This window comes from Staurois parvus, unplaced genomic scaffold, assembly GCF_062004578.1.
Source record: "Staurois parvus isolate SC_StPar_1 unplaced genomic scaffold, SC_StPar_1.0 ptg002753l, whole genome shotgun sequence".
Classification (NCBI taxonomy): domain Eukaryota; kingdom Metazoa; phylum Chordata; class Amphibia; order Anura; family Ranidae; genus Staurois; species Staurois parvus.
In genome coordinates this window covers 323,261-336,451 of record NW_028320549.1, presented here as the reverse complement: position 1 = coordinate 336,451, position 13,191 = coordinate 323,261, and the positions used below count along the sequence as shown (strand labels likewise).

General features: G+C 44.8%; 1 protein-coding gene and 1 long non-coding RNA gene across 4 annotated transcripts in view; one reads left to right on the top strand and one right to left on the bottom strand.

The window, feature by feature from the left end:
* Positions 1 to 3,369: 3,369 nt before the first annotated feature.
* On the bottom strand, positions 3,370 to 12,012 carry LOC149429276 (uncharacterized). Its single transcript, XR_016310495.1, has 2 exons — positions 11,103 to 12,012; positions 3,370 to 4,160 (listed from the first exon to the last, which is right to left on the bottom strand). It is a non-coding gene; the product is annotated as an uncharacterized LOC149429276 (long non-coding RNA).
* Positions 11,502 to 13,191, top strand: part of LOC149429275 (coiled-coil and C2 domain-containing protein 1B-like) — an 80,543-nt gene continuing 78,853 nt past the window's right edge. For 2 of the 3 annotated variants that reach the window (XM_089666547.1, XM_089666545.1), the window contains exon 1: positions 11,502 to 11,638. The gene's annotated coding sequence lies outside the window, so the exon portion shown is untranslated. The remainder of the gene's footprint in view (positions 11,639 to 13,191) is intronic. The other variant, XM_089666548.1, reaches the window with a different exon arrangement.

Here is a 13,191-nt window from a genome sequence, read left to right as displayed (position 1 = left end):
GAAATCAAGAAAAAGTACTTTCACAATCCATATAATACTGAAGGTGTCCCCGCACTCCAACTTCCTGATAGAACGTGCATCCACCACTAAGTGACACCATTTCGGGAGCCTCTTACCAGACAATGTGGACTATTAGAATGTAAATGGCCAAAAGCGCTTAGACATATCCTTTAACCACAATTCTTCAGGCATAAGGTACGTCCTCCATTGGAATCTCTGCCAGCATTAGAAGTTTGGGAAAGATAAAAATCCCATAGTGTAGTATGTAAAAACCACTAAGAGACACCAGTTTAAATATACACAGTTGTGTTCAAAATAATAGCAGTGTGTTGATAAAAGTGAATAAAGCTCAAAATCCTTCTAATAGCTTTTATTTCCATACACACAAATGCATTGGGAACACTACACATTCTATTCCAAATCAAAACATGAAGAAAAATATATCACATTTGTGTTGTTCCTCTAAAAAAAATTGAAGAAAAGTGAATATTAGACTGTTCAAAAAAATAGCAGTGTTTGTATTCTTCTTTACAAACTCAAACATTCACTATATAAACTGAAAAATGTTTGAAGATTTTGCTTTCCTTTGAATCACTTAATGAATATTTGGTTGTATAAGCACTGTTTCTGAGAAATGCTGTACATCTGTGTTGCATGGAGTCCCCCAACTTCTGGCCCCTGTGAACAGGTATTCCAGCCCAGGATGATTGGACTACATTCCACAGTTCTTCTCTATTTCTTGGTTTTGCCTCAGAAACTGCATTTTTGATGTCACCCCACAAGTTTTCTATTGGATTAAGATCCGGGGATTGGGCTGGCCACTCCATAACGTCAATTTTGTTGGTCTGGAACCAAGATGTTGCACGTTTATTGGTTGGGGTCATTGTCTTGTTGAAACACCCATTTCAAGGGCATTTCCTCTTCAGCATAAGGCAGCATGACCTCTACAAGTATTCTGATGTATTCAAACTGATCCATGATCCCTGGTATGCGATAAATAGGCCCAACACCGTAGTATGAGAAACATCCCCATATCATGATGCTTGCACCACCATGCTTCACTGTCTTCACAGTGTACTGTGGCTTGAATTCAGTGTTTGGGGGTCGTCTGACAAACTGTCTCCGGCCACTAGACCCAAAAATAACAATCTTCCTTTATCAGTCCACAAAATGTTGCGCCATTTCTCTTTAGGCCAGTCAATGTGCTCTTTGGCAAATTGTAACCTCTTCAGCATGTGTTTTTTTTCAACAGTGGGCCGTTGCGGGGGCTTCTTGCAGATAGCTTGGCTTCACATAGGCGTCTTCTAATTGTAACAGTACTCACAGGTAACTTTACACCTTCTTTGTTCTTCCTGGAGCTGATTGTTGGCTGAGTCCGCGCCATTTTGGCTATTCTATCCATTCAAATGGTAGTTTTTCGCTTTCTTCCACGTCTTTCAGGTTTTGGATGCCATTTTAAAGCATTTGCGATCATTTTAGCTGAGCAGCCTATAATTTTCTGCACTTCTTTATATGTTTTCCCCTCTCCAATCAACTTTTTAATCAAGGTACGCTGTTCTGAACAATGTCTGGAATGACCCATTTTCCTCAGAATTTCAGAGAGAAATGCACTGTAACCAGCATGTACAACATTTGCTGCCTTCCTTCCTTAAATAAGAGCAATAATTGCCACCTGTTTATCAAAGAATGAATGACCTCACTAATAGAACTCCACACTGCTATTATTTTGAACATGCCCCTTTCAATTAGTGATTCAATTACACAGAATCAGCAGCATGCATGTCATGACTGTTGGGTCTGTTGGATTTCTATTACTCTACTACACCTGCTAGTAAATTATTTGCCATGTAGAAATATCATTTCTACCAAAAACAGTGATTGATCAGGTTAGTGATGTCTGACTGCTATTATTTTGAACACAACTGTATATGCACAGTCACTAAGTAACAGTATACATGTCACATCAAAAGCAAACTCCAAAACTGCACAAAGCACATTAACTTCCAAAGTAGCAGGCTGAAACTGTACCAGGCTTTGGTCGGCGGGCGTGTCAGATCATGTTACATTGTGGCCACGCCCAATGCGTTTCAGCAAAAAAAAAATGTCATTGGGGACAAGCTGGATTTTTTTTTTCTTTCACGTTTTTCACTTTTTGGGACCTTTAATACTATATGGATTGTGAAAGGACTTTGTATCTCACTTTTATATATCACAAATTATTATGTTTTATGTTATTGTATTTATTTTATATTTGGCTTTAGTGCTGTTTTCTGATTTTACTTCTGAGATCATTCAGAATTCACTGACAGGTGCGTTTAACCTGCAGTTTCACCTGTTTCAAACAACTCTCGTGTTCCTTTAATGTATAGAAATGCAAAATTAATCTGCTGCAAAAAAGCATCTGCATTTGGTGTTGCAGACCCCATGCATCCGTGTCAAAGTTTGACATGGGGTATGTGGTCATGCAGCTGCTGCATTCATATCCATAGACAGCTGTGGATACAGGTACAAAAACAAATGCCTCCTTCCTGCAGTACAGGGGCCATGTGAGTCCTAATTTGTATGCTCATTTCAGGGTCCATAACAAGATACTGAAGTAGGAGACAGCAGGACCACTAGTGGTAACGACAGCTCCTGTTTTTTCCTCTTGGTACAGGTTTCCTTTAAAAGAGTTTTCCCAGAGAAAAAAAAATGACCTATTTGTCTGGGGCCCCTCCCAATAGACCAGGACTTCTCCTCTAATCTTCCCGTTTCCAATAATGTTTAACTGAAATCCAAATCAACCCATGGAGCCTCTCATTGTAAGATCACATAGTAGTACCAGGTCTAACCAGAAGATGGGGCTGGAAATGACAGGTCAGAGGTCAGGAGCAATGTATGGGAGAAGGGATCACCTGTATTGAATGGAAGGTTAAACACCAACAGAGGACATTCAGTTTTTCTGGAAATCCACCTTAAAGCGGAACTTCACTCTCCCAATCAACACTGCATTTTTGTAATTCTTATGCTGCTACCATTAGTAAATAGATAGGGTTCTATGTTCAGGCAAATGATGTTATACATTTCAGGTGTCTTCAGGAGGCGTTTTCTTAGCTAAGCACATCCTCCTGCCTGCATGCCTAAGCTAAGGGAATATGGATTCCAGGAATGCTACTGCCCTTATTCAAGATGGCTGCTGCCAGAAATGCTAGCAGGTGTTTTTCAAAGTGATTTCTCAGTAAACTAAAGCATAGAGACATAGATGGATGGAGGAGTTTGCTTTGAATATTAAAAATGAATGAAATAGTGTTTTTAGTTTGTGTTGCTCAGAGGCAGTGTAGTTCTGCTTTAAGTAAATTTTTTTTCTGGTTGTAGAAAATAGTGTTACTGTTTGCATTACAAAATAAAATATTTTTATTAAAGGAAAAATACATTTTATAGTCCAATCAAAAAAAGTCATGTTACATAATGATTGTACATTACCAAGGAAGAAAGCAAATTAAGTTTTGCATCAGAACAAATGAGGTATTGTAGGAGCTTCTAGAATCCGGTGTGAGTGGGTTGGGGTGCCATGCAATGCTAAAGTCCCTTCGAAGCAGCATTTTGTACACTGATGAAAAAAAAAGCCTAGTAATGTCTTATTAGAGCTGCTGAGCCTGGCCACACATCTAATTGTAGGTTAGACTATTAAAGTAGAACTCCAGGCAAAACTTAGGTTTTGTAAACAGTGGAAAAGGGTTAAAACTTTTTTTAATTAACTGCTGCCTATGCCATCACTGGGGAGATTTTTACTCACTTCCTATCATCGGATATCGTATGTACTCTCCAGCGCCTCAGGATATGCACAGCCAAAAGGGAAGCCAAGGGTACCAGGACAGCGACAACCAAAAGAAAATGTTCCAGGGGTGCAGCCCTCCTCAGACGGGGAAATCAGCCACTGGATAGAGAGAAAACAGGTGGCGCACACACCTAGTGCATTATCCAAGGTTTATTGTAGGAATGAAATAATAAAAACATACTCACAGACAAAGCATGTATCTAAAAAGCATTTCGGGGACGAATCCCTTCCCTCAGAGCTGATGACCAACCTCTGATGCTGATGTATGATGTATGGACAGAAAGAGCCTCGCTCTTGATGGGCATCTTGTCAATACTCCTAGTGGTTTGTCATGCAAGGGGACCTGGAAACAGGAAGGCCAGATTAGGGTTTGCCAATTGACATCTAAAAAAGCCTTCACAGTTCTGGAACAACATCCTATGGACAGATGAGACCAAGATCAACTTGTACCAGAGTGATGGGAAGAGAAGAGTATGGAGAAGGAAAGGAACTGCTCATGATCCTAAGCATACCACCTCATCAGTGAAGCATGGTGGTGGTAGTGTCATGGCGTGGGCATGTATGGCTGCCAATGGAACTGGTTCTCTTGTATTTATTGATGATGTGACTGCTGACAAAAGCAGCAGGATGAATTCTGAAGTGTTTCGGGAATATTATCTGCTCATATTCAGCCAAATGCTTCACAACTCATTGGACGCCGCTTCACAGTGCAGATGGACAATGACCCAAAGCATACTGCAAAAGCAACCAAAGAGTTTTTTAAGGGAAAGAAGTGGAATGTTATGCAATGGCCAAGTCAATCACCTGACCTGAATCCGATTGAGCATGCATTTCACTTGCTGAAGACAAAACTGAAGGGAAAATGCCCCAAGAACAAGCAGGAACTGAAGACAGTTGCAGTAGAGGCCTGGCAGAGCATCACCAGGGATGAAACCCAGCATCTGCAGATGTCTATGCATTCCAGACTTCAGGCTGTAATGGACTGCAAAGGATTTGCAACCAAGTATTAAAAAGTGAAAGTTTGATTTATGATTATTATTCTGTCCCATTACTTTTGGTCCCTTAACAAGTGGGAGGCACATATGCAAACTGTTGTAATTCCTACACCGTTCACTTGATTTGGATGTAAATACCCTCAAATTAAAGCTGACAGTCTGCAGTTAAAGCGCATCTTGTTCGTTTAATTTCAAAGCCATTGTGGTGGTGTATAGAGCCAAAAATGTTAGAATTGTGTCGATGTCCCAATATTTATGGACCTGACTGTAAATATAAGACACAAACCAAAATCAAATACTTTCCTTAAATCACAAAAAAGGTAAAGCAGAGCCCCACCCAAAAGGGGAAGTTCTGCTTTAAGGACTGCTCCCCCGCTCCCCATTAAAGATTGGCACCTTTGAAGAGCGGGTACCCGAATTTGACGGGTACCCGCTTCTACTTCCGGTCCGATCGCCTAGGTGTCCTCCCTCCCTCCTTGAGGTCTTTTGGGACACATGACAGGTCCCAGAAGGCTACAGGACCATTCACGAGTGCAGTGCTACTCGCGCATGCACAGTGGGTACCTGGTTGTGAAGCCGCAAGCTATCACAGCCGGGTGCCCACACTGAAGATATCGGCCTCCTATAATACAGGATGGCTGGTGAAACGAGCTGCGGGGGACACACCACGGGACCGAGGGACAGGTAAGTGGCTATTTTTTAAAAGTCAGCAGCTACAGTTTTTGTAGCTGCTGACTTTTATTTTTTGATAGGTTGAGTGGAACTCCGCTTTAAGATTAACATGCAATCCATCTTAAGGCTGAATTTACACTGATTTCTGCTAAACTTTTGGGAAAACAGATGTACATTTCCATCCATTTTATGCGCCTTTTGCTTTTTATGTGTCCTGTTCACACTACAATGCTGCGTTGACCTGTATTGCAGTGCGTTCAAATGGAAACATGTTGGTTTGACACAGCTCAACACAGGGCTGTAGTATGAACAGTCCACATAAAAAACTATTGTTTTTTTTATGTGTCTATGTGATGACCTGCATTTTACAAGTGTATTAAAACGCAGATCAACACGCGCAAAAAACACATGGAAATCTATTTTCTCTGTATTTTAGCACAACTTAGTGTGAATAAGTTTACCTTAAGCCTGGGTCTCCAAACTTTTCAAACAAAAGGGCCAGTTTACTGTCCTTCAGACTTTTGAGGGGCCAGATTATGGCCAGTGGGGGTAGAAAATGTCCTAGGCCCAGCATTGGTGAAAATAAACATGGCCTCGGGGTTGATGGTCAGAAATAGGAAGAGTAGTGCTCCATCATTGGCATGTGTGGGATGAATAATACCCCATCATTGGTGTCAGGGCAGGAATTATACCCCACTGTTGGTGTCAGAGGAATAGTGCCCCAAGGGCCAGATAAAGGCTAGCAAAGGGCCACATTCGGCCGCAGTTTGGAGACCACTGACCTAAAGCCAAAAATTATAGTATAGAGTAGGGGGAGGGTTAAAAACACAATGAGATTCAATTCCCATCTATGTCCCATTAGAAGGAACAAGGGTCCCCATTGGAAGATCTCCCCTCTATTCCTGTTCTGGTGGTAACTCAAAATTTTGGATTTACCCTCACTTTCATTACCAATGACACTGGTAAACAGGACAATCAGAAATCTCTATAACAGGGACATAGACCCACTATTTTTGTTTTATTGTTGTCTAACACTTCACCAGTTCATTCAAACCTAAAATGAAAAAGTTCTGCATGTAGTTAAAGCAACCTGTCAGATCAGATATACAATGATAAGTCCCAGCAGGTCCTGCCATCCACGCATGCAGAAGAACACCACAAATGCTAGGGCATGCAATGACCTGTTATTTCTCAGTTTATGATGAAGAAAAGTCACCTGGCTGCCATAAGTAAACAGGCTACAAACTATGCCCAGCCATTCACTGCATTCTTGCAGCCATTGGGAAATACTGTGAGAGCTGTGATTGGTCACAGCTTGTCACATAGTACAGGGCTATTCACAACAGCCTTGTACCATGTGACCTCTGTGATCATTCACAGATTTCACAAGTAGTAAGCAATGAGGTCAGCAAGTGACATCTTGTTTACTACTATTCATGTGATCACTGATTGGCCAATCAGTGATCACATGATCGGGACCTCACACAGAGGTCCCGTACATACAGCGATCGCCGTTCCGCTGTGTCTGGGGAGCGCGCACAGGCTGTAAATGCAGGCGCACTGCTCCCGTCCGGCTGTTTATGTACATGGGCCGGACGGGAAGTGGTTAAAGGATTTTTTTCGCCACCTGTGTCCCATTGGTAAGATTTCTGTTTGCTTCCTGAGCTATAAATACTACAGGAAATGAAAGAAAATCACTCTAAAGTGAGGTAAATCCCCTCTTCGTAATTAAAGCTAAACTGATTTTTAAAAAATTGCCCCTTTGCACTGTAACAAATGAATACTAATGAAGTGTGTGAAATGTACAGCTGTTGCTGTGGTATGTAAATTTTACTTTTATTCCTCCTGTAGAGTAAATTGCCCGCTTTGCAGCCCATCCGTTCTGATAACATTTTGCTTTCCTATACAAGGCATTCTGAGATTGGAGGAGGTACAGATGAGCATCACAATCTCTCCTCCTCCAATCACAAAGCACTTGGCATTCACTGAAAAGAATGCAAAAGGTTTTCAGAATTGCTGAGCTGCACAGCGAGTGAGCGGCCAGCTGCCCAATCGAATACTCCAGATGGAGCTGTAAGTTTCAGCACCAGACATTTGATGCTGACTGTACTGTATGGGGGGAGGGGTGGAATTAAAGTAATAGCAGTACACAACACAGGAAAAGCCACACATTGTACACACTTCGTTAGTGTTCCATTTTTAGGCGCAAACAGCTAGATATGGTTTTTGGCAGGAGTTTAGCATTAGGCTCCATGCACACTAGCAATTTATTTGAAGATAAAAAAAAACGCTGAATAAAAAACACTGGTAACAGCATTTTTAGTAGCATTCAGAAGTGTTTAGGAGTGTTTTTACAGTTCATGCAGAGGGAAACAAAAGCTAGAAAAGAAGGTGTTAGGAGCAGTTTAGTAACAATTAGGAGCTGGAAAAACACTCTAAAAACTCTACAAAAACATTTTTTTTTCTGCTTCTAGACGCTGAAGCTCAAAAAATGCTAATAGCCTAGTGTGCATGGACACATAGGAGAACACTATTTAGCTTCTAGGAGCAGAAAAAAATGCTAATAGCTTCTAGGAGCTTAAAAAACAATATTTGTGTGCAGGGAGCCTTAAAGCAGAACTTAAAGCGGAGCTCCACCCAAAAGGGAAAGGTCTGCTTTAAGCCTTCATCCCCTGCTCCCCATTGGGGAGTGGTTACTCGAATTTGACAGGTACCCGCTCCCACTTCCGCTGCTATCACCCAGGTGATCGGAAGCAGAAGCTGCCCTCCCCCCCTCTCTCGCCGTACCCTTCTGGGACACGTGACAGGTCCCAGAAGACTACAGGGCCATTCACAAAGCACAGCGCTTCTCGCACAAGCCCAGTGGGCACCCGGCTGTAAAGCCACAAGCTGTCACAGCCGAATGCCCACACTGAAGATGCCGGGGAGAGAACACGGCCGGTGAAACCAGCCGTGGTGAGGACATCACTGGACTGAGGGACAGGTAGGTGTCTGTATTTTAAAAGTCAGCAGCTACAGTTTTAGTAGCTGCTGACCTTTATTTTTTTTTTTTCAGCTGGAACTCCACTTTAACTCATAACAACTTGGTAAAAAATAATGTGAAAAAATATGCAGTGACCACAAAAAGAAAATCCACAAGCAGCTGGCACAGAAAGACAAACCCACTTCATCCTCAAAAACATATATTAAAAAAAAAAAAGCTGCAGTGTTAATGTGTATACCATAAATAATAAAACGGCTAGTAAAACACTAGAATAATTATATCATGAAGACTGATGACGTGTGATAAAAGTCATACGTGATAAAAATCCTATAATCGGTGCATTTCTAAATAGCAAAAAGTCCAAAAATAAAAGTGCCCAAAAGTATTTAAATAATAACAATCGGGATTGGGTGACATCTAGTGAAAAGTAAATCGGTGACAATCCTTCCTCCTAATGCACTGATCAGAAGCAAAGGATAAATGAGCTTTTGTAAAACAACTCCTCCAAAAGGTATAACCCCTCCACGGCCAGAATAGATGTATATCAGATACAGCTGGGCTCTATATGGAAGTCCCTCTGGACAAAGTATGACTTCTCCACGGCATAACTCGGACACCCGTCCAATAAGGATGAATTTATAAATAAAAAATTCTACACCATATGTGGCTTCTCTTGGGCTCCGGATTGTGAGCTTTCTCCCTCCAGGATTCAGCCTTATCAGACCGGTGGCCGAGTTATGCCGTGGAGAAGTCATACTTTGTCCAGAGGGACTTCCATATAGAGCCCAGCTGTATCTGATATACATCTATTCTGGCCATGGAGGGGTTATACCTTTTGGAGGAGTTGTTTTACAAAAGCTCATTTATCCTTTGCTTCTGATCAGTGCATTAGGAGGAAGGATTGTCACCGATTTACTTTTCACTAGATGTCACCCAATCCCAATTGTTATTATTTAAATACTTTTGAACACTTTATTTTTGGACTTTTTGCTATTTAGAAATGCACCTATTATAGAATTTTTATCACGTGTGTCACCAGTCTTCATGAAATAATCGAATGTTTTACTAGCTGTTTTATTAAGTGTTCCTGCATGGCAGACCACCTACTGTTATCTCACATATATACTTATTATTATAGCCAAATTTACCACCCTAACTCCTCCCACAGTTTTTACACTACAGACAGTAATATACCGAAACATGCGGATTGTTCCCGATTGGTGTGCTATTACTTTGTGGAACGTTTCGCCGAATGGTTCACGAAATATTGGTGTTTTTTGTGATGAAATTTGTCCCATAGGAATGAATGGCGCAACTAGAGTGTGAGCTGACAAAGCTAGAGTGTGAAAGGAAAAATCAGGATAAGATTTGTAAACTGCCATCACTCCTTCATTTTCAAGCCCACCTACACAAATCTTATATCAAACGTTCAGCTATCCCTGCTGCCACTACAAATGTTCACGGCTAAGCCATAGTCCTGATAGTTTTCACAATATGACCATTTGTTTGCAACTCACGCCGCCCATTGACATTCATTGAATCTCCATTCCCAGCCACCTGAATTTTTAAGGGACATTTTTAAACTGCGACTGTGCCTTCATTTTTAATATTTCAGAGACATACTATGCATCAAAATGTAGGTCTGGGTCTTGTGATTCTCACAATGTAAAGCTCTTTGCTGTAGGATTTCTACTTTTAAAAACTACAACCGCTTGAAGATGGCAAACGACAGTGAAGTTAGCAAGTTGGAGCAGTTTGTTTATAAAAGTTCCTCTGAGCTTGCTGTAGAGTGAGTTGCCATAGCAACCCAAGGGGGGTCAGCAGCCAGCAGAGTGACCAAAGCTAGAGTGTGAGCTGAAAAATAAAAGTTGAAATGCATTTCTCACTCTATCAAGCTTGCCATGGAGTTTCACAGGTCAGAACTGCAACATACTGTGATATAGGAGACATTCAGAGGCTGCGGACACGGTACAAGAAATGGTCAGGGACTACGGACATGTTACAGTATAGGAGACATTCAGAGGCTGCGGACGCGGGAGACGGCCAGGGGCTGCGGACACGGCGCGGGAGACGGCCAGGGGCTGCGGACACGGCGCGGGAGACGGCCAGGGGCTGCGGACACGGCGCGGGAGACGGCCAGGGGCTGCGGACACGGCGCGGGAGACTGCAAGCATGCTGCAAGTGTGTTCTAGCAGTGACCAGTGTTCTCCCAGTGTTGGAAAAACACCAGTCAGCGCATATGTGGACAGTTTTGCAAAATATAAGAAAGTGGCAGAAATCCGCAGCAGTTGAAATTTCTATCTTCCAGTCAATTGCTCAAGCACAGTTAGGAGGGCAGTAAATGGTTAACACCTATGTGAAGCTGCCAGCCTGACCAGTCTAAATCCTGCAAAGGCAACATAAAGGAAAGCATGAAATAAATCATGGAGGGCTCACACAGGACTCTGATCATAAACAGCTGAAAGTCATCAGTAGAGATGTGTGACCCCCTCACATGGAATGCCAGCTGCAGCGTCTTCCACAAGTCTCCTGATCGGTAGTCCCCCTCCGGTGTGCAGTGCTAGTGTACACACAGAAACAAGGAACCCAGCGGGACAAGAGCCAGGGGAGATGTTCCCTAATCAGTGATCATTACCTGAGCTGCACACTGCAGGCTGGAAGGGGGACACACTGATCAGCGGCCTTCTTGAAGATGCTGCAGGTAACATGTCAGTGTGTTGATGATGATTGTCAGCTGTCTGTACAGAGCTCCTTGTGTACAGTGCTGTGATTCGTTTACTCCTTCTAGGGATCCTGCACTTCCTGTTTACTCTCCCTCTGAAAAGGAGGAGGAACAAGTCATTAGCAGTCCCTCCCTCCTACTCAGATCAGCGGCACTATTGGTGACACACTGATCATCTACAATTACAATGATTTCACAGATAGTCAGCACAAACGGGCAAGCAAGGGTAAGGGGCGTGGCCTAATACACTCGGCAGGGGCGTGGCATTACATGTGAAAATGGGCGTGGCATGGGTTGCTAATGACGTCACGTCTCTAGCAACCAATCAGTGTCTTTCAGCGCTCTGCGTCGCTTTAGCTCAGAGGAGTGCTGACACTGCTGGGATCAACACGTATGTGGCGCAGTGGAGTGTCATACAGACGGACCAATGGACTACGAAGCCTGCACAGGTAGGAGGAGCCACGAACATATGAGCGGGGGTTGATCTGGTCTCTGGGTGGATGGGAGCGGATTGCGGAACGGAGGCGGAAAAAGACAGTAGAATTACTGGGAGCGCCCTGTATGGTTCTCCCTGCAGAAGATGAGAGCTGGCGCTTCGGAGGGGGTTGTTCTGTACCCAGAACTGCAAAATCGCGTCTATTCATGTGATTTTGCGCAGAGCAGCCGCCCTGTAGCAATATATCTGCCATAGTGCAGTGATTGGTTAATAAATCACCTATTCACCAAAGCTGTCAAATCGCCGATGTCCACAGACAAGCCGACTGTGGGGCCTAGTACAATGTAATCAGTAGTAGATATCCCAGCACCACACAGGGCATATGGCTTTGACTTCATTCTAACTTACTGCTTTGCCACACCTACCACAACACTAAGCCCCGCCTCCACCACTGGGGTCTAATAATTAATTTCTTAAATGTGGCAGTTCTGTGCTATGGATGGTGATCGGCGATCGTCTACTGCTGCCGAAAACCATGACATTCGCAGATGTATCAGAGACACACTCATCGTGGGGGAACTCATCTTGCCGCTACAATGGCATTGGGACCCACATGATCTCTAACGCTGCAGGCATCGTGCAGACCCTCTCGGGGCCTGTGTGTGCAGGCATCGCAGAGGACCCTCTCGGGGCCTGTGGGTGCAGGCATCGCAGAGGACCCTCTCGGGGCCTGTGGGTGCAAGCATCGCAGAGGACCCTCTCGGGGCCTGTGGGTTCAGGCATCGCAGAGGACCCTCTCGGGGCCTGTGGGTTCAGGCATCGCAGAGGACCCTCTCGGGGCCTGTGGGTTCAGGCATCGCAGAGGACCCTCTCGGGGCCTGTGGGTTCAGGCATCGCAGAGGACCCTCTCGGGGCCTGTGGGTTCAGGCATCGCAGAGGACCCTCTCGGGGCCTGTGGGTTCAGGCATCGCAGAGGACCCTCTCGGGGCCTGTGGGTTCAGGCATCGCAGAGGACCCTCTCGGGGCCTGTGGGTTCAGGCATCGCAGAGGACCCTCTCGGGGCCTGTGGGTTCAGGCATCGCAGAGGACCCTCTCGGGGCCTGTGGGTTCAGGCATCGCAGAGGACCCTCTCGGGGCCTGTGGGTTCAGGCATCGCAGAGGACCCTCTCGGGGGCCTGTGGGTTCAGGCATCGCAGAGGACCCTCTCGGGGGCCTGTGGGTTCAGGCATCGCAGAGGACCCTCTCGGGGGCCTGTGGGTTCAGGCATCGCAGAGGACCCTCTCGGGGGCCTGTGGGTTCAGGCATCGCAGAGACCCCACACGGGGCCTGTGGGTGCAGGCATCGCACAGACCCCTCTCGGGGCCTGTGGGTGCAGGCATCGCACAGACCCCTCTCGGGGCCTGTGGGTGCAGGCATCGCACAGACCCCTCTCGGGGCCTGTGGGTGCAGGCATCGCACAGACCCCACCCGGGGCCTGTGGGTGCAGGCATCGCACAGACCCCACCCGGGGCCTGTGGGTGCAGGCATCGCACAGACCCCACCCGGGGCCTGTGGGTGCAGGCATCG